Source organism: Tupaia chinensis, unplaced genomic scaffold, assembly GCF_000334495.1.
Source record: "Tupaia chinensis unplaced genomic scaffold, TupChi_1.0 Scaffold000473_1, whole genome shotgun sequence".
In the NCBI taxonomy this organism is placed as follows: domain Eukaryota; kingdom Metazoa; phylum Chordata; class Mammalia; order Scandentia; family Tupaiidae; genus Tupaia; species Tupaia belangeri.
The window spans coordinates 923,633-945,349 of record NW_006159982.1 but is presented as its reverse complement, the minus strand read 5'-3'; positions in this window follow the sequence as shown (position 1 = coordinate 945,349).

Here is a 21,717-nt window from a genome sequence, read left to right as displayed (position 1 = left end):
CTCCCCAAGCTTCCAGAAAAGCAAAATTTGTAAAATGTCATGGGATCGTGAACCACTTAACGTCTATAGTCGGATCACTGAAGCAAGAGGCTTTGAAATCAGAGCTAAGATCCCCCCAATGTAAACAATGAGGAAATGACCACATTTTAAAATATATTGATTAGTTCCACAGCATACAGAAAAGCAAGGGTTTATAAAGGCTTCTCACTCAGAAGCCAGAAGTAAAGTTAGCAAGAAACCATGGCTTCTTGTTTTTAAGTGTCAATGGAACAGCCCAGAGAGAGAAAAGACACTTGGCTCCAGGGACCTAGGAAAGAACTCTGGTGGGATTTCATCAAAATAATCCACCACCCCAAGGCCAGCCTGCATTTGAATGGCTAGTCATCAACTTCACAAACTACAAACAATAAAAAGCAGGAAGAAAAGACTCCCTTTACCGTGTTAGCCATGAGCTATGTGCTTCCTAGGTATCCACCACTGTGGCTCCCAAGCTGTGATCAGACTGGCGGGTCGCCAGAGATCCTTTGCCGGGCGGGGGTGTGTGTGGGGGTGTCGTATCAAGTCAAAACTACTTTAAAAATAATACTAAGACACTATTTGCATGCCCCCTCCCCACCATCTTGACAAGCACAGAGTAAAAGGTATAAAGTGTCAGGCTGCCTGGAAAGAAACACTTCAGATGCCTTAGCGTCCACCACATCAGTGCCACCAAAGGGTCTTTAGCGTCCTTGTACTCTTCCCTGCCCTGTGCTTGTAGTAAGGGGTGAAAGCCAGTTTCACTTCGAAGGTCCCTGATAAGGGACCAGCAGATGGCATAATGGTTATGACGCTGGATTCCCACGGAGTCGAGCTTGGTTTGAGTCTTGAACCTGGTGGCTTCAAACTCACGGTGGGCAAGTGTGTGTGTGCCCAAAATCCTGAGGGGAGACAGGAGAAGGGCTTGCAGCATGGCCATCCTCTCTGAGGGGTGACTTCTCACTTTCTGTCTCTCTGTTGAACACATGCACCCTATAGCAAAAATCTCTCTCTCTAACAACAAAAAGAATATCCCTGATGAAACAGTGATGAATATTAATTTTACTGCACCTTGATTCTTAAGTATTTATCTTTTTGGTACCCCATGATGAAATGGGAAGCAAGCAGCAAGTGTTTCTGCTTTTTACTCAGGCACGAAGGCTCTCTCACAGAAAAAGTATTTGTGACGGTGGCACTGTGAACTGCACAAGATGCTTTTTTCTTAGAATACCATTTTTTTACTGGCAAGTGCAGCTTTGGACAAACTGTGGTTATTAAGAGTTGAGCATTTGGCAGATAAATGATCAAGATGAATGAAGTGAGCCTGTCACTTCTGAGAAAACAGTATTTGTTGCCAATAATAAAACTTAAGCTTTCAAGCAAAAATTAGAATTTTGGAAAACATATCTGTCACCCTGATTTTGACGTTTCTCAATACTGAAGACTTTCCTTCTAAGATTGGTGATGATGCTGTGATTTTTTAAAATAAGGCTTGACAAAATGAGTCAACTTTTAAGAAATCTACATAATTCTGTGAATGAGGATTTTCCAAATGACAAAGGCATGATATTTTGGAAGTTTTACATAGCTGAAATTCAGACTAAGTGCAAGATAAGTATGTTTTAGTGTAACAGAGTACATAACGTTCACTTACGCAACTCTAGACTGAACATTATAACTGACTTAAGACTGTATCACTTAACGAGTCTTAGTGCTGAGTTAAAGAATATCCATATTTGGGACCAGCAAATGGCATAATGGTTACGTCGCTGGACTCCCACATAGATAGTCAAACACAGTTCAAGTCCTGGACGTGGCGGCTTAAAACTCACGCTAGGCACATGTGTGTGCATGTCCCAAATCCTGAAAGGAGAATGAAGGAGAAGGGATTGTAGTGTGGCCATCCCCCCTGGGGGATTTCTCGCTTACTGTCTCTGTCTCTTTGGTGACCACATGCACCCTATAGCAAAAATCACCCTTTTTAAAAAAAAATAAATCCACATTTAACTGAAAGTGACGGCTTAAAACTCACGCTAGGCACATGTGTGTGCATGTCCCAAATCCTGAAAGGAGAATGAAGGAGAAGGGATTGTAGTGTGGCCATCCCCCCTGGGGGATTTCTCGCTTACTGTCTCTGTCTCTTTGGTGACCACATGCACCCTATAGCAAAAATCACCCTTTTTAAAAAAAAATAAATCCACATTTAACTGAAAAGGCTCTTGAAATTCTCTTCCCTTTCTAATTACAAAATTTATATAGCTGAATTTTTGCCATATACTTCAACCAAAATAACTTAATACTACAGATTGAATTCAGAAGCATATTTGAGAATCTGGCTGTCTTCTACAAATCCAGGCATAAAAGAAACTAGTAAACAAAACAACAATAAAAAAAATACCACTATTCTCATTGATTCATTTTGCAAAGTATTTCTCACCAGACAAAAAATGTTAACAGTAATGGTTATCATTTTTCAACGAATACCTTATCATTTTTTCTGTTGAATTTCAAACATGGTAAATATTGACAAATATAACCCAGGTGAACAAAAGTTATTTGGAGATTGCCATACTTTTTTAGAGTATAGATGGGTTGAGACTAAAAAGTCTGAGAACACTGAATTCTCTTAATAATGCCATCAGGCTTGGGGCCAGCATGTGGTGTTGTACTTAAGGCACTGGACTCCCACATGGTCAAGTGGGTTCGAGTACTGGACCCACTGATTTGAAAATCACATCAAGCACACGTGTGTGCATCACGAAAATCCAAAGAGGAGAATGGAGTAGAAGGGACTGTGGCATGGTCATCCCCCAGGGGGTGATTTCTCATAGTCTCTCTGTCTCATTCTATTTCTCCAGTGAGTACACATGCTCTCTAGAAAAATCTCTTTTAAAAAATCCCATCAAGAGTATGAAGAAGTTATTATTCCTATTTTTTGAAGACAATGAGAACCCTGGAGGTGAAGTAGCTGCCCCACCACGGTCATTCAGCAAGTAGGTACCAGAGTGTGAGTTTACATGCTTTTGCTGTCGCCATGTAAGAACATCCTTTCTTAAGCATGGAGACAACTGTCCAGGAGGACAGGCTTTGTGAAGTGAAAAGAACCTGTGTCTAGATAAGCTAATAGTAATAAGAAAACACCAGGTGAGGGATTTTTTACTCTGCTTTGCATAATGTCCACTCTGCAGGGGCATCCCATTCATCTTACTGTGCGTCAGGGATGCAGTGGGGAGGATTCAGAACCATTTCCCAAGAGGCTTAGGAAGACACATGGTCACACGTGTGCTTCTGCCCTCTGCGATTCCGTGATGCAGTAAGATGCTCACCAGACACCAGCACCATGACCTTGGACCTCCAAAACCAATGACAACAATGGTGGCAATAGATAATAGACTACAGTGAAAACAAATGGGTATTCGAGAACTTTTGAAATCTGGACCAACTGTAATAACCCCGTTCAACTACTGGGTTGTGTTACTGGCATGGAAACCTGCTCTGTCTAATGTTCCATGAGGTGGGGCATTGATCTTAGGGTGGACAATCAAGTGTTCTGTTACCAGCTCTCTCAAAATAAAATCCATGAATTTTATCAATAAAAAAAAAAAAGATTTGGGGAGGGAGTATCCTACAAAAAAGGTCTCTCAGCCAACTGTGACAGAGTCAGTTTTACTTAAAACAGTATGAGAAAAAAACAAGAATCGATGTCATATGTACTCTATGCAAACAAAGTCCCACTCTCCCATTCCATTTAGTAAACCACATGCTCTTCAGACACTGGGAGAGTACAAGTTGGGCCGTACCCTCCAGGAACTTGGTGACAGAAACTGCACTTCTTACTAACAACTGAAAAGCCTTGCCTGGCTCCAGCGCCAATACTATTGGGTTGTCAGAAAAGTCACGATGCAGGCCAATACTATTGGGTTGTCGGAAAAGTCACGATGCATTTTTTTTCTATGCAAAAAAATTCATAGAAAAAATGCATCGTGACTTTTCCGACAACCCTATATTTTACATATGCTCACTGAGTCAGCTATCTGGTTATATGTGAATTTTCTTAACAAAGACTCTCTTGAGCCAGCCTGCCTTCAGATTACAAGACGAGAAAAGCTATCAGTCTTTGATAGTATTGCACGTGATAGTGACTAATGTTAAGAATCTACGTTGAGCTATTTTTGTATATAAGCAATTCTAAATGAGGTGAGGTAGGGGTGAAGGGAGAGAGCTTTGCTGAAACTGTCCAGACATGGGCTTCAGTTCTTTCCTGAACTAAGGAGAGATGTAAACTCTTCCTAAGTCTTAGGGCTGAAAGTTGGACTAAAATTTGGTGAACTGGTCCCTGCAATGTGTATTTACGTGTGTGTGTGCGTACTTGAGAGAGAAAGGAGATAAAGAGAGATCCTGGGAGTGTTTGACTACTACCAACTGAGGAGTTACAGCCAGAGAGAAACTTCATAAGGGCTATTCCTTTTCACCATAGGAATATACCAGGCATTTGGAATAAACTCTGTTCCTACAGAAGGTACAGTCGTAAATCTTTCATTTGCAACATAACCTGATCTGAATTTTCCAGTAGACTTCGAGAAAGACTGTGCAAAACAAAGAAAATGAAGTCTCCTTTAAAAAGAAAGAAAGAAAGATCAGGAATAACTCAAAAGGAATAGAACCAAAAGGAAAATTAAGAAACAGCTACCAATAACCTCTTACAATGGTTCCGAGCCCTGGCTGCCAGAGGTATGGACCATCAATTCTCATTTGATTGGTATGTGCTGGGCCCAGACATTGGGATTTTTAGAAAACTCTCAGCAGGTTCTAATAATTGTGATCCCAGAATGCAGAACCACTGGCTTAGGGCAATATATTGGTTTGAGCAGCTTTCTGGAGCAGCATTTGCTATACAGACAGCACTGAAGCTCTGTAGGTTGCTTACAGTGTAAATTTTCTTAAGAATAAATATGTACACTGGATGGATTAGGTTGTTTAGCTACCCTTGATGCAGAGGGTTGGGATGATCAGGCCCAACTCCAGTGTCTAATCTGGAGCAGCAAGCTGATTAGGTTCTTGTCCCAAATTCACAAAGACTTAGAGACACAGACACAGGGAGGGGATGGCAGAGCAGAGTTCATTAAGAGAGGAAAGGAAAAACAGCTCCCAAGCAGGGAGTGGTCCCAGGAATGGGTTTCCAAACAGGAGCTAGGGCAAGGGGTTTTTATCCCAGCAAAAGGGACTTGTGCAAAGACTTAAAGACACAGACACAGGGAGGGGATGGCAAAGCAGAGTTCATTAAGAGGAGAGGAAAAACAGCTCCCAAGCAGGGAGGGGTCCCAGGAATGGGTTTCCAAACAGGAGCTAGGGCAAGGGGTTTTTATCCCAGCAAAAGGGACTTGTGCATGCACTTCCTTCATGGTAGCTACATGTCAGGTGATTCACCTCATTCTCCTATTTGGGAGTAGCTCACAAATCACAAGACTTTGGATACTTAGATCTTAATTAGCAATCAGCAGATCTTTGTGTAAAGTCTGTGGCCCATAAAGTTTCTAGTTTTTATCATGTTTTCTCCAAGTCTAAGATCAAGATTTGTTCTTTGATGTTTTTTTTTTCCCTTAAATATAATCTCATTTAGACCCCCTTATCTTGCAGGTGCAAGTCTGCATGTCAAATTCCTATTCCTCAAATGATAGCTCAGGGCAAGTTATGACTCAAGGTCCTTTGCTCTCTTGCTCTCCAGACCAAGAGAGACTACACTCTTTGTTTGGAATATAGCAGTGAGATGGAAAATGTTAGCTTTAGTTCATTATCTCAAGCAGGTTGTAAGCAGCTCTTACAGTTAGAGCTGGAAGCAGTTCTCTGTGTGAGCAAGCAGTGAGAGCTAATCTGGTGAGAGCAGTGAATGACTTTTATTAAATGCTTGACCCAAGTGACTCCATCTTGGAAGCCGCCTCCATCTGACGGGTCTCTACCCTAACTATATGTGTGTGTCCATTTCCTACCATAGTGACTTTTCCACAGGGGCCCCTGCCCTATTTACCTACTCATTGGGTCTAACTCTAGTCTCAATGTGATCCTAGGTAAGTTATCCATCTTTCCTGAAGTTCAGTTTTTCTTCCCTATGAAATAGTTTCTGTCTTGTAAGTTTACTATGAAAATTCAATAAGAGAATACCAGCGGGTGTTGAATATCAATATATTGCTTGGGACATTGTAAATATTCAATAAATGTTGGACACTACTGGAATCTTAATTTTTTCACCGTTGTTTGTTTTTTTTACAGCGATGTCAACTGTTAAAATACCTTCAGTGCAGTCTCATTCAGACTCATAACAAGTAGATCTATATTTCTAAAGACATTGTTTTATGGGAAAATATCTGCCCTGCTGTGAATAGAAGGGCTCTTTGAACTTAAGCCGTGGTTCTATCCACAAAGGCGGGAAAGAAATGTTACAGAAAAATGCAAGTATTTTATTATCAGTGACTAGACCAGAACTTAGAAGACACGGTCCTGTCATTTCCAACCAGAGGAGACACTGATTAATTTCCTTGCTTTTAAAAATAGGAAGCCGTGGAGATCAACAAGTTAGAAATGTAATTAACAACTCCTGCTAGTTAATGTGCTGCCGCAGGTGCTGTTGGTCTAGATAAAAAGGATTGGATTCTGTAAGCTCCCTACTTTCTGCTACTGAAATGAATGCTTAGTGGGTTTCACCATGAAAGAAAATGATACTGGCATCGAGGGGGTTTGCAATAACAATTACTTTTAACTAACGGTGACAGAAGAAGTGACAAGTATGCTCTGTGGAACACAGGCAGCCCCAGCCGAATGAAAAAGAGAATCAGGAAAAAAGCCCAGCAGCGCAATATAACTTCACCATAGGCTGAAACAAGACAATCAGAAACAAAGTTAGCCTCCCACCCAGCCAGAGTGGTTACACTAGCAAGGTCTCCAATCTTGTTTGAGAGAAATAAAAATTGGAGGAATGGTGGCAGAACCCTATTATAACCCTGGTCAGGGGACAAGAATAATACTCGGGCTACCGGTTTTTGTGTAACAGTAAAAATGCTTCACACATGACTTTAATCCACAATGTAACACTGAAACGGGACCCACGTGCAGCGGGGGGCTTCTTCCCAACCTTCGCCTTAGCACTGGGCTTTGTTCTGAGGCTTGTTAAAAGTTACAGCCCTCATCCTCTAGGGGAGGCAGGAAATATTTAGGGCAGTGAGGTAGCATCTAATAGGTTTTTCCAACTATCAGAATTGGAGCCCTGATTCACAAGAAGGCTAGGTTCGATGGTCAGGGTAATGGCTGGCCTTGTTATAAAATGATGCCAATTAGGATTAGGACTGTTTTAATGCAGGTTCTGTCCGTGATGTGATGAAATTTACCTTTACCTTAGAAAGAAAAAAAATCCACAAAGCTTATGGATGGAAGAAATGTTTAGCCTATGGAATAGCAAATACTTTATTACTCTTATTCAGCTGCTAGAAGAAACCGACATAAAGACCTTACTTGTAAGCCCTGTGCAGTCAATCGCTAAAGCTTGCTCAAAGACTTAACGTATGCACTTTTAAAATGTAGCACTTTTAAAATGTAGTGTTTTCCTCTAGAAATGTTCTAATTTCTTAACTTTTGTGCAACATTAAAATGACACTTTGTTGGGATCAGCAGATGGCATATCGGCTGCATCGCTGGATTTCCACATAGTCAAACACGGTTCAAATCCCAGACCTGGCGGCTTAAAACTCATGCTGGGTACACATGCATGTGTGGATGCCCAAAATCCCAAGAGGAGAATGGAGAAGGGATTGCAGCATGGCCATGCCACATCAGGGGTGATTTTTCACTTTCTGTCTCTCTGGAAAGCACACCCACCCTGTAGCAAAAATCTCTCTTAAAAAGAAAAGACACTTTGTAACACAGTAGCCCAGTCAAGAAGGCTTGCTCATAACATTTATTCCACACAAGTCACCCTGAGGTCCAGCAGGTAGAGACAATTGTTTGACGTACAGGAGGCACAGACGGCGGCTGATCCATGAAGAGTTTGCTGCCAACTTGATGCAGTGCAGCAAGTAGTTTTATGGAAGCCTGGGTGCCTGCAGGCATTAAGTCTCCATGGACCCTCAGTCTTATAATCCGTTTAACTGTTTGCTAGGTTCTGGGGCCTGCACTCTGGACCTCACCGTTTGGGGAAGTGAGTATTATTCAGGGAACAGCTTTGGCCAGAGGCTGCTTCCTGGGGGTAGAGGGAAGCCAAATATGGAGGACAAATGGTCCATTTCCTACACATACCCCACACACCTCCTAGTTAGTTTACTTCTACTTCCCTAACGCCTATACTGATTAAGAAGTTAAAAAAAAAAAAAGTCTTTCTCCTTTCTAAAAACAATTTTAATAGCCCTTATTTCACTTCTTTATTGCTTATGTATTTGGTATTTTTAAAATTTGCCTGAGGAAGCATGCACTTGCTGAAGAGAGACAGAGATAGAAAGCAAGAAAGCAACCCCTCAATGAGGCATAGTAATGACACAATCCCTTCTCCATTTCTCCCTCTTTTTGGGATTTTGGACAGGAATGCACATGTGTCTGGGGTGTTTTTCAAGCCAATGGGTCTGGGACTTGAGTGGGGAGGTCAGTCATGTGGGATCCAGCCTCCTTAAATTACCATGCCACAGGCTGACCCCAAATGTCTTTTTTTTTAAGACTTATTTTAACTTTATTTATTTGAATTTGACCAGAGAGGGGCAGAGTGAGAGAGAGGGAAAGTGAGAAACTAAGTTGCAGGTCTCAAGTTCTCTCATACAGGAACTGATAAGACGTGAGAGCTTCAAAATGTTCACGGAAAATATGTATAAAAAATGCATGGATTTTAAAATATCTTTACACAAAAACAATCTCATGCTCTAATCTTTCTCTTCTATGAAAATATTTGATGTCTCCTTATAGATAATATCCACCATTTCTTCCAACAGTATGATAAATGATAGATGTCCACTGAGACTTTGTAAAGAATACCAACATTATTAGAGTCCCCTCTGAGCACAACATGTGATTAAATATCAAAGAAAATGACAAACCAAAGCCACAAAAACTTACTTCAACACATAAAATACTCTTAACAGTTCTCCTTACTTTGACATTCTGTCCACAAAGTAGAAATAAATAAGCCTTAAAATACCTTTATAATCTAATGCTAAACAATAGGTCCCAGACGACCAGATCTTTCCTCTGCAGCTAGTGAAAAGTAATTCCCTGCCCAACGGACATTTTTAATTGTTTACAGAAGAATTTTAAGAGTTCACACTTTCATCTCTTTGGTTTTATTTTCCTACAGGCAAACAGTGAAAAAACTAAATTACCGATGCGTGTGTCATCCAATCATCCTACTTGCGGACTTTACCTTGAGAACGCAAAAATATCAGGTATTATTTGAGCAGTTTTGAGACATTTTTCTTTGAGTCCTAATTGATTTACTTGTATTTCCGAATGCAGAACATTTCACACTAGAATATCCTGCATATGAGGCAGTAAAGAAACGTGTTAATGTATCGCAGCCAAGTAAGTTCTATTTAAAAAGTATCACTCTCTATGCCCAATGTACTGTGCTAGGCTCTGGGGAATGCCTTTGGGGGGAAAAAATGAGCTATTTGGAGAAAAAAGTCCTACCTATATGACAATGGAATACATTGTGTCATCGAGAAAGTCAGGACACATTTTTGCATAGAAGAACATAGAAAAATATGTCATGACTTCCCTGACAACCTAATAAATGTCAGGCAAAATGATCCAACATCCGGACAGCCCAGCTGATGGTGAACTGAGAGCAGAAAGCTATCCCATGGTGCTGAGCTCCTGGAGGACCCAGGAGTCAGTACAAGGGCACTTTCAGAGGACCGTCTTGTTATTCAGCTTTGAATCTGCATAATTAGAGCACAATGCCTCAGAGAGGAGGGCTTTCAAGAAATGTAAAACTACTATAAGATAAATATAAGGTTGTACATAAATAAAATGAAGAGATTTGCAAGCTAAAGTAGTCAAGAAGCAGCTTTATAAAAAAAAGATGCAATTTGGGACCAGCAGTTAGCGTAATGGCTATGTCGCTGGACTCCCACATAGTCGACAGCAGTTCACATCCCGGACCCGGTGGCTTAAAACTCACACAGGTTGTGTGTGCGGTTGTGTGTGCGTGCGTGCCCAAGATCCTGAGAGGAGAATGGAGGAGAAGGATTGCAGAGTGGCCATCCCCCCAGGGGGTGATTTCTCGCTTTCTGTCTGTCTGTCTGTCTCTCTCTGTCTGTCTGGCAAGCGCACATGCCCTTAGCAAAAACCTCTCCAGAAAAAAGAAAAAAAAGGTGCAATTTGAGCTGGACCTGTGAGTATGAACAAACGAGGTCTGAGGCCTTACCTGGGAAGGAGGTTGAGGATAAGGAAGGAAATAGTGCAGAGAAAAGCATTCTATGTTACCAACAGACAGCAGGAAAAGTGAGGAATGATATAGCACCCTTCTAGGATACTGGAAAGACCAACCAGATTAAGTTTAGGGTCTGAAAAAGGTAGAGACATTTAATATGGAGGATTTAAGCAGTTAAGATTTTGTCCTGAAAGAAATGGGGAGGCAATGAAGGGTTCTGAGAATCCTGACAAGCATTCGTTTCCAAGTATGAACAGAACTATATACTTAGATGGGTGAGGAGGCCTGCCTACAGGGCCACTGGTAAGTTGCAGAAAGTCATCTCACACATATTTTCAACAGAGAGACTTGCTAGGTGCTGGGACTACAGAGCTCAGTAAGGCCTAACTCTTGCACTCAAGGAGTGTGACAAAGGAAGTACACATAGGTGACAAAGGAACAAAGACAGAGGGAACTGATCTGGCCTAAAGAAGTCAAGATAGAACCTGTGCAGTGGGCCAGCAAAGGGGGGCACACAGGGGGGAATCCGTAAGATGCGTACATGCACGTGCATATGTGTGTACGCGTGTGCATCTCCTTCAGCAATTTAGGACCGCCAGACTGAAACTGACATGGCAGAGCAAGCCAAACTCAGATATGGCGCCTGATGCTGACAGCCTGGGGCTTCCCACCAAGCAAGCAGCCTTCATTCTGCAGTGGCGCTCCAATGGGGCCATTCTCTGAAGACAAGAAAGAGAAGGTGGAGGTGGGCTTCTTGTTTTCCCCCTCTCTGCACCTAGAAAATATTTGGTAGCCAGCTGTATAAAGTTGGAACACAAGCCAAAATCAATGAAATATTAGGTGAAAATAAGAAGATTGTTTCTAAATCCCTACTTCCTTGTTAACCTGAGTGGTTTTAAGTTGATAAAAATCTAAACAATTTTTTAAACATTTTTTAGAGAGATTTTTTGCTATATGACGCACGCGCTTGCCAGACAGAGGCAGAAACATCAAAGTGAGAAATCACCGCCCCAGGGGGAGATGGCCACACCGCAATCCCTTCTCTTCCATTCCCCTCTCAAGATCTTGGGCATGCATGCACACGCGCCCAGCATGAGTTTTAAGTCGCCGGGTCCGGGTCTCAAACTGCGGTCAACTACATGGAAGTCCAGCAACATAACCATTAGCCCATCTGCTAGTCCCATAAATATAAACAATTTTGTAAAGTGATATTTACAAATAGTTACTCAGGTGAATGGGTAGGCTACATTCCAATAATTTCCGCAATCCCTTCTCTTCCATTCCCCTCTCAAGATCTTGGGCATGCATGCACACGCGCCCAGCATGAGTTTTAAGTCGCCGGGTCCGGGTCTCAAACTGCGGTCAACTACATGGAAGTCCAGCAACATAACCATTAGCCCATCTGCTAGTCCCATAAATATAAACAATTTTGTAAAGTGATATTTACAAATAGTTACTCAGGTGAATGGGTAGGCTACATTCCAATAATTTCCAATATATGCAGGATGAATTGTGGCATAGCAGTAAAACACCAGCACTCTGCAAGGCTGACCCACACGGGAGGCTGTCGGTTCTCATCTGGAGAACTCCATGATAGCAGCAGGCCCAAATGTGCCCATGATCCAGTGCTGGCTAAAGCTGAGAGTGGACTGCAGAAACAAGACTTTGCTGGGGGGTGCTGCAGTCTCTCTTTCTATCTGTCTGTCTCTTTCACTCATGGAAGAACTAAATAAACTTATATATATCTACGCAGAGCCTCTGCTGCTTTAAACAACGTAGGGATGTTTCCATGTCATTAGCTCTAAGTATTATCTGACCAGAGCTCTCTCTCAGTTTGTGTAAGTCACCAGCCAGGGTGCTGTGGTTAAGCATTCTGACTGACAGAATGTTCTATATAACATATATGGAATACCAGTTTTCAGTTGAGTAAGAGGGAGAAAGAGAAAATACTTGGCCTCCAAACCTTACAGCCTTCAGCAGATGTGCACCTTCCATACATCTGCTGAAACCGTACAAAGTTCAAAGTGAGGCTGGAGACAGGGACCCTAAAAATATAGTTAGGGTATAGGCCCAAAATGGAATCACAGTATGGCTATGTTTTAAGATGGAGACATAACGGCTCAGCAGCAGCGAAGCTCTCACTGAACTGCTTGCTCACAAGAAAACAACAGTGGCTTAAGGATGGACCTAAAGTAGTGACTTAAGGATGAACCTAAAACAAATATAGCAATTAAGGCTTTTCTCTAGCTCCTACCACATTCCAGAAAGAAGGTAATGGTTTTATGGCCCCAAACTTTTAGAGAAATAGTCTCCTGACCTTTGTACCCACTCCAAAATTAGAAGAAAAACTGGTCCATCTAGCATGTGCCTCCCACCTCCAGGGGGACACATGCACATGTCCCTCCTGAGAACAAGCCTGAACAAATCCCCTCCTGACCAAGATAAAAACCCCTTGCCTCAGTATCTCTTTGACAACCTATTTCTGGGGACTCCTCCCTGATTAGGCGCTATTCTCTCCTTCAGTAAACTCCGCTTTGCTATCCTCTCTCTGTGTGTGCATCTCTAATTCTTTATGAGTGTGAGACATGGAATTCACTGCTGTTGCTGCATTGGATACTAGGTCCAGGCACCACAACCTCTCAAGTCAAAAACACGGGGTAAAATGAAAATGAATAAAATCTACTAGACTATAAGCTCCAAAATGGAGAGACTTTCTTTTCTTCTTGATTGTTTTCCAGAGATACAGAACCCAGTGTCAAAAGACAAAACTACAACAAACTTACTTACAGATGACACTGGCTATTTACAATGGTAGACACCATTCCACAAAAGCAGCAGAAAGAGAGCTCAACAGTGGACTTCTACAAGGTGGAAACAACAGATAGTGAGCTGACTATTCATCAGGTTACTTTTTAGTAAGGGTAAAAGCAGAAGGGACTTTATTCTTATGCTGACTCCAGTGGACTAGAATCTCCTGTTTTCAGGGGGGAAAAGAGGGAAGGAGATCTGTGTTGAGCTTGGATCTGCTGGTCATGTGTCAATTGGCATGAAAGACTCCATTTTGGTTTGGTCTGGTGTACTGGGGATGGCACCTCAGTCTACACAATGGCCTCACACAACTGTTTAACACCAGTTCAGTCTTCCATAAATATAAATTTTTTTATTACATTAAAAATAAAATCCCTACCCTCAAGGAGTTTACCATTGGCTCATAAATCAACGTCTCTTACTGTTGAGGTTTTAAGAACATGTTGAGGTTATCACTGATCAGCAATTGTTACCAGATCACAAATTAGTGGAACTGACAGACTAGAGATTTTTCAGGTGGTGATAGGCAAGTATTTTCTGTACAAACATGATGGTGAGAAAAATCACCCAAACCTCAGCCAGTAGCTACATCCCTGAATAGTCTTTCCTGGTACACTCACAGATCCAAGAGAAAAAGTTCTTCCCGTCCAAGGACGTTTCATTTTTGTCACAGATTTCAACATAACTCCTTTCAAGCGCCAGGATATAAAATCTGTGAGATTTTTATTCGGCTCCATTGAAACACTATCTGTATCTTTTGGGGCAGACAGGTTTTCTTTCCACATCCTCTCCTAGGCTCTGTTCAAGTCTTCAAGCCTAATTGAAATTCACTTCTCTAGTGAGGTATCCTGGATTCTGCTCTCCTCCAAAGCGACTGTCTCTCCTGGGTACCGACACACTGCTTGTGCATTTAAATGCATTGGCGGATACACAGCAACGTCTCCTTTACCACCACAAGCATTAATTTTGAACTCTCTGTAGTACAAAGGTGCCAAAAATAAGCACTTAACAAATTCTCAAGATCCACCCTTTCCCAAAGCGAACCCAATTCATTTTAATAATATACATGCAATATTTCCACTTAGTCATCTGAAACCTTCCACTCCAGGCACAAGAGTCACCAGATTTTATGTTAATAAATTGGCACAAGGAGTTCCATACTATTTTTAAATATTTGATTGAAGGAGAATCTGAGAGACACAGCTGGATCCTCAGTGAATGCATGGACTAGAAAGATAAGTTGTTTCCTGAACCTTCCAGATTTTTTTTTTTGTATTATTTTCCTTTTTGCATATTTCTGTCCTTCAGAGGAGTCTTGAAGAGATCTGATTTCCTTCTGTTCTATTGTGCTGGTGTGAACGCCTTTGCAATTGAAAAGGAGGCCTCGGAGGGTGGCAGGAACGAACTCAGCAGAAGTTACACAAAGTGAGGTGTGTGGCTTTGTGACTGGCAAGAGCGATAATGAGGCCAAGGTCATGGGATCAATCCCTGAAAAGCCACTTCAGTCAATTCCCTAGCAGAGGACTGCACCCTAAACTACTGCCGATTTTCTAGAAATCCTAATATGTGAGGATAGGGATGTGGGTGGGAGAGGGGTGGTAATGAACAGAGACTAATAATGCAAGTCCCTGGGAGGGGAAAAAAAACTCTCCTTGCATCCCAGAACAGGCCACTAACCTCGAGGAAGGGGCCAGCTGGGGGTGGCATAACCCTTGATATGGCTTCAGAAAACCACTAAGAGGCTAAGTTTGAAGCAGGCATGACTCCATTTTGGAGGAGCGCCTCCAAGAGAAGTGGGGAATGAAGGAGGAGCGACTGCAGCTTGGAGGAGCGCCTCCATTATGAATTGTTAAATTCCTAAGACTGGGAACCTACCTTCTACACTTTTGTCTAACAGTAAATAGAGCGATTAACATTTCTATTGTCCTTAAAACCCCACTTCTCCTAGTTGCCTTAAGATAAGGTCCAGTTGCCTGGACCTTGCCTGGAGCCATAGAGACTACTGAGATTCCATTGTGTTTGGGTAAGGATCGAACATACCCGCAGGGATGATTAACCTGCTTTCCTGCTTTTCTGTCTCTGTGATGTGCTTTTGCTTGCTTTTACCTTATAAAACCCTACCCCGACCCTTTCAAGCCCACTGCTCTTTGTCTTGGTGAATTTTCACCTCATCCTGGACCTGATTGTGCATTTTTGGCCTATATAAGCTTATTTTCTTTTCACTAGGGGCTGCGAGGTTTTGAGAGACCTGAGGTTCTCTCCCCCCCCCACCAGGCTTAATCAATAAACCCCAATAAATTTGGCTATTTCTGGCGGTCCTCTTATTTCTCGCTGAGTAGACTATAACAAGCTGACCAGAGTTCGAGGTCTGACTCTGTCCAGTGCAATCGGGTGCCCTGTAATAGGCCTTTGTAGCTTCCTAGTGATCATCAGCACCCACACACACATATCCGATGGTACGCACCCAAGCCCGTAGAAGGGCCAGGCTGTCCATGAGAGGCCAACACAAGTGAACATTTTTCAGAAATCAAACTGAGGACAGCTCTGTAGGGCAGGAGTGGGGCCGTGTGCATAGAGAGCCAGATCCCATGTGGCCAACTACAATCAGAATACTAGCCCCAATGGCTTAAAAACACATTAGGTGCATGTGCCCCAAATCTTGAAAGGATAGAAAAACAGATAAGGGACTGTGGTGTGACCACGCCTCACTGGGAGTGAGGAGGGCATCTCGCTTGCTCATTCTTGCTCTTTCTCTCTCTCACCAGTGCATGCACCCTCTAGCAATAGAAGAAAAAAAAAAAAAAAGAAAGAAAGAAAAAAAGAAAGGGAAAAAAAAAATCAAACCAGACTTGCACATACCAGATGAAAGCATGCCTTGAACTGAGAAGTTCGAGTACCTCAACCTTACATTGAAAGGCCAAAAAAGGTGTGTGGTGGAAGGAGTGAATTGAATTATTCATGACTCCAAGAATATAAAGGAGGCTTCTAATTCTGAGTGCTTCCTCAGGAGGCAGAAATAAATTGGCATACAATTGTAATTGTTTCATATTTTTTATATTGACAGGAAAAGGCCGGCATATTAGCCCAAGCCCAAGTCCACAGACGTCAGGATTAAACATCACAACAAAGCAGAAATGCTCTTTGCAATTTTCTCACTGTGTCACATTATAAAATAGACAATTCTGCTGTCTCAAGTTCTCACGAATGCTGAGTTCTCCTTAGGACCCAGTTCCTGCCAAACTATAGCACTGAGACTGTCTATTCCCCAAAGAATTTAAGGAGTTATTAAATTATCTTATGATGGGTAGTATACAACTTGCTTGTTCTACAGGAATACAACGTAGAGGCCTCCTTGGCCAGTTACACCTTAAATTTTGTGTATTTCCAAATGTCACTAATTTAACTTATGCACAAAGAGAGAGTCTAAAGAACAAATTCAAAACAAAGGAGGTTACCAGACAAGAAGACCCTACCAGACAGCACAGAGACAAGCTCTTTATAAGAGAGGTCTTTGAAAAGTCTATGGAAAATGCACATTACAGGGGGGACCTGTGCATGGGCTGGACTCATAACCTAGTGCTTAAGGGAAGCCATATCCCACGTGGCTGACTGCGGTTTGAATCCTGGTCCTGGTGGCTTGAGGGACATGCCAGGTACATATCCATGCATGCCCCAAATCCTTGCAAGATAAATAGAGAAGAGATTGTGTCATGGCCATGCCCTACGGAGGGGGGCTTATTCTCTAGTAAGTAAAGGCCCTAGCAAGTGGGGAGGGGAGGAACTGCATAGATTTCAAGTTTTTTGGCACCAAAATGAACTCATACTTTAATTCCATTTTGTCCATCATTTTTAAGTTCCTGGGTATGTATGTATAAAGACAGAAATGATGAACTCTGGCTTAGTGCTAACATCACATTTTTAAGTATTCCAAACCTACCATAGGATCAAAGCCTGATGCTCTTTCTATACTCCAGTATGTAATAATGGGTAATACCAAGTACAAGGGGGGGGGGTCCTATTGCAAATACCAAAGCCTCTTAATAAACCAACATCTCTGAACCCCTATCAGCATAAGATCTCAATTGAAGACAGCTGAATCAATTGATGTATTAATTTTAGAAACAATGAATTCGTTTGTTGAATTACCTGGGGGTGGGGGGTGGTTACTAAAATGGGATAAAAACTTCCTTCTCCAGAGAAGAAAGCAGCAGGGGATTAAGCCCCCAGTCTCCAGGTATAACCCACACAGGGCTTAAATAGGATTGAGTATGGAGCAGAAATAAGAAGACCCACTTAGTCTGTGGGATATAACTGTTAGATCCATGCATTCCAGTGAATTTCAGTGAATTCAATCATGTCTGGTTCACTGAGTGGCTGGGACTTACAAGTAGGTGCAGGCAAAGAGGGGCACAGGAAGGAAGATGGCACTTGAGACAGGAAGATGTGTCCCTGAAGGGCACAGAGCCTGGCCATTAGGAGGCACTCAATAAGTAGGTGATGAAAAAATACATAGAATTCGGGGCTGGCAGATGGCCTGGGAGTTAAGAGCATCAGACTCCCACATGGCCGACTGTGTTTCGAGTTCCAGACTCAGCGGCTTGCTTTCTCACTCCCCCCTTCCCTCTCTCTCTCTCTCACTCTGCCCCTCTCTGGTAAAAATTAAAATAAATAAATAAAACAAAGTTTAATAAAATAATTCTTTAAAAAGAATTACATGGAATTCAAGGAAATTGCTGAACTTTTCCAACACTCAGTTTATTCTCTCACAGAAGGGATAAGGCCCTCCTCTGCCCCAGCCATGTGTGGACGGATCAAAATAAGAATGTATCTGGAAATATGCTTTATGAGCTGTGCAAAGAGCGGTATGATTTAAAGGAATGTCATTTTACATGAGATCTTCAGATTTTTTTTTTTTTTTTTGATTGAGAGGATTTTGTGCAATTGCTTTTGGGAGGGAAAGGTGTTAGACGGTGGTTTTAACTCACCAGGGTTTGAATTTCACTTCAGGATATCCTGCTGCTGTTCTGTGTCTTTCATCTGAAATCATTTCTAAACCTGCAGCTTGGACTGAGCCCCTAGAAGCTCGAACAGAAATTACGCTCCCTGAGTATGAAAAATATGCAAGCAATGGTGCCGGGTATATTTCAAGACTTAAAGGACATATCCTTGTCACAGCGGAGGAGCAGAGAGGAGCCACAATATCCTTGCTGTGTGAGAAATTCTGTTTTCTTCCCTTTATTTTTTGACAAATATTTGTTTAATCTCATATAAAGAGAGTCATAAAAGCCTCTAATCACTTCGTAGTTGGAAAAGGCTCTTTTTCAAAGAAGCTTTACCTACTTAAGTTTGTCAGTATCATTTCCATCAGGTTCTAACATTTACCTAAAACCAATCCCAGACCCCCAGGGTTATTCTGGGGGTCCAAGGTTGAAGACTGCTGGTTAGAGCTCGTGGGTTCCTGTTCTACCTTACTGACAACTCCACCAGTCAACAAACGATTCCCAAGCCTTCCTTGTCAATAGCCCCACCCCAACCTCACCGCCATAAAAATGTCTCTGAAATTACAATTTATGTCAGAAGACACTCGTGTATGTGAAAGAGAATCCGTGACAAAGCCCAGTCACACTGCAATCCTTTTTCTTCCAATTTTCTACCCGACAGAATCCCAGGCATGCACACATGTTCTTGGCATGTGTTTCAAGCCACCACAGCTGTGACTCCACCCCTGGTCATCCATGTGGGGTCCAGCTTCCTCTATACGGTATTTAATCGCTGAGCTACAGGGCCTACCCTGAAATTATGATATTTTTATCACACAATTAAATTAAGTCAAAAACATTTAGCCGGCAGAGTTCATCAAGCCAGTCCGAGACCAGGCTGATCTTGACGGCTTACCCAGTGCTAGGGTGGTGCTCAGTAAATGACTTCCATCATCTCATTTAATTCTCACAAGTAGCCGGGGTGGCTGACAGTATTAGCACACACCCTTTACAGATAAAGGAGCTCAGGAGTTCAAGGAGGTGGTGGGATAATTTGCCTAACGACAAACCATTAGGAAGGAATCAAAAATCAAACCCAGACAACCTGGCACAAAGTCCTTCTCTGCTGTCTGTATCTGAATACACACAAAAAACTTAAAATACTGAAATGCTGAAAGTGACAGCACAGTATTTCCCTACCTAATGCACAGAGGACTGAGTTTTGTATTCTTCAGTGTAACTTTTTTAGGGGAAATTCGTTACATGTGTGTGTGTCTAGATAGATAGATAGTATATAGGTAGGTAGATAGGTAGATAGATATATATACATAGTTTTTGTTATAGGGCATGTATGATTGCTGGAAGAGAGACAGATAGTGACAGAGAAAGTGAGAAACCACTTCCCAGTGGAGAGAGCCACACTTCAATTCCTTCTCCTCCACTCCCCTCTTGCGATTCTGGGCAGGCACACACATACACCCGGCATGAGTTTCAGGCCACTGGTTCCAGAACTCAAACTACAGTCAGCCAAGTGGGAGTCCAACACCTTAACTACTATGCCACTTGCTAGGCCAGCTGTCTGAATAGTTTAATCCTACTACCCATTTTACAAAAATACATCTAAAAGATAAAGAGCGTGTGTCTGATTTTTTATTCAGAAAACATGATAATCTGGAATCCCCACTTGTACCTTTAAATACTCCTCAGAGAATGTCTTGGCAACACCCCCTCTGATGTCCACCTTCAGACAACCAGGACCAGGGTTATTTCAGAGAACCCTAAAAAGGTAACATCAAAACTTCGTGGCCCTTCATACTGATCAAGAACAACAAAATGTCATTTTGCCAGTTTGGTACAACAATGGAGAAGACAAGCTGAACGCCACAGAAACAATCTAGAGACACTAGGGAGAAAATGTATTTAAAACTGCTGAACTAGGGACCAGAAGACAGTGTCATGGTTACACTGCTGGATTCCCACACAACTGACTACAGTTCAAGTCCCGGACCTGGTGGCTTGCAACTCACACTGGGTGCATGTGCATGCAGCATGGCAATCCCCCCCTGGGGGTGATTTCTCTCTGTTTCTCTCTGTCTCTCTGGTGAGCGCACACGCCCTATAGCAAAAATCTCTTCAAAAAAAAAAAAAGAGCTGCTGAAATAGAACATCTGAAGTGTACTGCTTATGCAAACTTTTTAATTTTTAAAACCACCACTCTGAGTGAACCAGACATGACTGAAGTTCACTGAAACGGAGATCTAACAGTTCTGTTCCAAGGAGGTTAAGTGGGTCTTCTTATTTTCCTCCCATACTTAGAACAACCAGTCAAAGAAAAGATAATACTCTTGTCCTTAAATGACTAGGAGTCAAGAGAATAAAAGATCAAAAGGGAGATGTCTGCCCACCCCAGGAATCACGCACAGCACAAGTTTCTGGGGAAAATAACATCAAAAGTTAAAACATATCCAATGCTCAGGCTGAAATACATTTCTACATATCTTTAAAAAAAAAAAAACCTGGGACCAGCAGACGGTGTGGTGGTTGGAATGCTAGACTCCCACATGGTCAACTGTGAGGCCTGGACGTGACAGCTTCAAAATCATGCTGGGTGCATGTACTTACATGCTCAAAATCCAGAGCGAAGATTGGAGGAGGGTTTGCGGGTGTGGCCATCCTCCCTAGAGTATGAATTCTCACTTTGCCCCTCTCTGTCTCTCTCTCTCCAGGGAGTACACGCACCCTCTGGTAAAAGCATTTAAAAAAAGCCATAAAACGTTGGCCAATGGCCAAAATGTATGCTACATGTGTGTGTTTGTGTCTGTGTGTGTGTGTATATAAAGAGATACTGAAGAGGTGGGAAAGGTACAACTTCTACTAGAAGACATAACTTTTCGCAGGTGAGCCAATGTACACATCTTTCCAATGTCACCCAAAAGAGAGGACATACAAATTTATCCCAGAAATAATCCTTTCAATAGCTCTGATAATAAGAATCCCATTCCGTTGAAACCAAAAACATTTCCATTTTCAATTTATAGAACATAGTTATTTCTTTTTTTTTCTTGAGAGAGAGATATTTTTGCTATAGGGTGCATGCGTTCACTGGACAGAGAGAGAGAGAGAGACCGACAGAAAGCAAGAAATCACCACCACCACCACCCCCCGCCCCGGGGGAATGGCCATGCTGCAGTCCCTTCTCCTCCATTCTCCTCTTGGGATTTGGGAACTCAAGCACATGTGCCTGGCATGAGTTTTAAGCCACTGGGTCTGGCAGTCCAGTAACGTAACTGTGACATCATCTGCTGATCCCAAATTTACAGAACATACTTATTTCTGAAGAAATGACCTTTTCTCATTAAAATAAGTTAAATTCTAATACAGCTCAGGTGATACAAGAAAATCTTAGGGTGCTCATTTCTCTTAAGTTATATTATTTTCATTAAAGTTCAAGTACAAGAAAGAGTAAGAGGCGATTTTCTTTTAGGTATTTGGAGCAGAGGAGCGCTAGGGGAT